This window comes from Gracilinanus agilis, chromosome 2, assembly GCF_016433145.1.
Source record: "Gracilinanus agilis isolate LMUSP501 chromosome 2, AgileGrace, whole genome shotgun sequence".
Lineage (NCBI taxonomy): Eukaryota > Metazoa > Chordata > Mammalia > Didelphimorphia > Didelphidae > Gracilinanus > Gracilinanus agilis.
In genome coordinates, this window is record NC_058131.1 from 290,125,940 (window position 1) to 290,128,850 (window position 2,911).

Below are 2,911 nucleotides of genomic sequence, written 5' to 3' on the forward strand. Positions count from 1 at the left end.
CACCCCCATCCCCACCCCTACCCATGCTCGAGAGGAACAAGATCCGGTATGGTGTCCCAACAGAGACTAATTTTCTCTTGAACCCAGTGCACAAGGGTTTCCACTTTTCCATTCCACTTTTGTACACTTCTGATTGTTACAACAAAGTTTTCTTTTAAATCAAGCCTTCCCTTACTTTTACTACAGTGTTTCCAGAACAAAATGAATTGCGGATGCCCCGTGTGAGGATCGAACTCACGACCTTCAGATTATGAGACTGACGCGCTACCTACTGCGCTAACGAGGCTCCTTGCTGGTTTTCCCCTAAGCTGCTATAAGTCCTCTTAAATCTTGGGGCTGCTGCCTCCCCACTCCAGCCGCCGTTCCTTTCAACAATATTTAATCTTGTTTTTCATTTATTCCCAAATTCTTCTTTCCACCAACCTTACCAATTCCCCATCTACCGCGGATAATCTGCGGCACCCTCAAGCTCCAAAACCTCCTTTCTCACCTTCCAACTCAACATCTCTAGACTCCTCAAATCCCTTTCTTACTCAGAACACTTGAGCTGCCTCCCCAGCTCCCCGCTATCTCCTCCCCCAAATATGTGGCATTGTATGGAACTCTCTTCCCTCCCTCCCTTCCTAAACTCTTCTCGCGCCTCAAGTTACCCACCTTAGGCCACTTTACCTATCACATCTTCCCATATTCCTCAACTCCAAACCCCGTATTCCTTCTCCACCTCATCCCGCCCCCCCACTCCTTTCCCAGCTTCCTTGGGGTTGTGGCTTGGATTTAGGGATTCTCCTCCTACCCCCCCTCCTTTCCTCACCCCCCCCTCCCGCATGGACATGCCTTGGTCCTGACTGGGAAGAAGGGAAGGTAGCATTCATCCGTGAAATTCACTTCTGGGCGGTTCAAGGGATGTGCCGGAGGGGTGGGGGTGGGAGTGAGAGGGCTCCTCCTCAGGATCCTCCTCCACCTTTTAATCTCTTTACCTCGGTTTTTCTACCTGCCAGTTTCTACGCACTCAAGGTGGAGCCTCCACAAAACCCAACCGGAAACAAACGACTTGAGGTGGGGGCAGCAAAGGGGACCACCAAAATCTGTTGACACTTTGACAGAATAGCTGCTGGAGCTGAATGTAAAGGCAGCGACCTCTTCTGTCCTCGCCCCTCCCTTCCCCCTTATGTATTATCTTGCTCAAACTTTCTAGTCTTCTGAGATAAATTTTATGTTTTCCCCCAAGCTAGCCTTTTTGCAGTGGGGTGCAATGTTCTAGTCATTTAAAAAAAAAAAAATTAGGTCGTGGCCAGCTAGGTGGGTCAGTGGATTGAGAGCCAGGCCTTGGAATCGGGAGGTTCTCAAATTTGATCTCAGACATTTCCTACCTGTGTGACCCAGGGCAAGTCACTTAACCCCCATTGCCTAGCTTACAGCTCTTCTGCCTTGGAACCAATACACAATATTGATTGTAAGATGGAAGGTAAGGATTGGTTATTTTTTGTTTTTAATAATAAGACTGGATTTGATTTTATAGAAGGCAAATAAAATAAACACAATTGGATTGGGAGACATTAGCCACTGTCACTCCCACCCCTCCCATATATTTTAAATAAAATTTCTTATTCAAATATTGAGGAGCTGATGAACTTGATTCCTTGAACGAGGGGTTCAGTCCTAACCCTTTTTCAGGTTTGTTTGTTTATTTTTAGCAAAGACACCGAAGTGGTTTGCCATTTCTTCTCCAACTCATTTTACAAATGAGGAAACTGAGGCAAACAGTGACTTGCCTAAATCACACAGCTAGTAGTAAGTGTCTGATACTGAATTTGAACTCTAGTCTTCCTGACTTCAGCCCAGTGCTCTGTCCACTGCCCCTTCTATCTGCCCTACTATTATTCAACTTATATGGAACTTACTTATCAATGTATTTTCAATCTGTGGGTTCTGTGGAATCCTGATTACTTATCCTCTCAGTAATCCTAGGCAATTCTCCAAGACTGTAAATTGCAGAGAAGGTGCTTTAGTCTGTCATTAGAGAGAATTTCCTCATCTCAGTGTTCCCTATATACCAATGAAATCCTAGATCCAGTCTTTACACAATTAATGTATTTCCATTCCTCTTAGGATCCAATGTAAACCTCTTGAGGGCAGGGTTTGTGCTTGTTTACATCCCACTTGGGCCTTAATATTTGTATCCTTTGTATCCCACTATAGTAGATGGTTATATTCTTTGACTCACCGGTTTGTTTTAATAAAATTGAATCTGGATTCTAGACTTCCTTAACATAGAGAGCAGTGGCTTGCTTTTCATCAGTCATTCTGAAAGGACCAATTGATCCTCCTCTCTTTTTATTTCTTTACTGAAGGACAAAGTTATGTGTGGGCTGAACTTTAATGCTAACTGGCCAATTGTGTCCCTTCCAACTCTAAAATTCCCGAAAGATAGAAGAGTGCTAAATTCTTTGCCTCAAAAATCAGGAGCACCTGGGTTCAAATGTTAGGCATCTTTATGCTTTCTGTAAGGAATTAAAATTAATGGTTTGACTAAATATATGAGAATTCTAAGATAATACTGTGGTCAATGATTTAAAATATTATAGCTCAAGTCAAATTGACTTTCAGTAGCTTTATTTACAAAGAGGTGGAAAGAGGGAATGTAGAAAAATGTAAAAGAGGGTAGAGTAAGAAAACTAGCCTATTACCCTAAATGTTGCTCCAGGCCAGGCTCAACTCACACAGGGCTTGTTAACCCCTCAGGCAGAGGACTCAGTGACGAATTAAACAAGAGTTCAATCCACACGGCCTCCTCCAAGAAGGAGAGGCCTCTCTGGAACTAATCTCTCTAGAAGCCAGGAAAGGAGGTAAGACTGCTCTAGAAGCAGTCTTACCAGAAGCAATTCAAGAGCCAGAGTCCCAGGTTGAAGTC

At 43.8% G+C, this 2,911-nt stretch overlaps 1 non-coding gene across 1 annotated transcript; it reads right to left on the reverse strand.

Annotated features, from left to right (window-relative positions):
- Nucleotides 1-213: 213 nt before the first annotated feature.
- Nucleotides 214-286, reverse strand: TRNAM-CAU. The gene has a single exon. It is a non-coding gene; the product is annotated as a tRNA-Met (tRNA).
- Nucleotides 287-2,911: the final 2,625 nt, after the last annotated feature.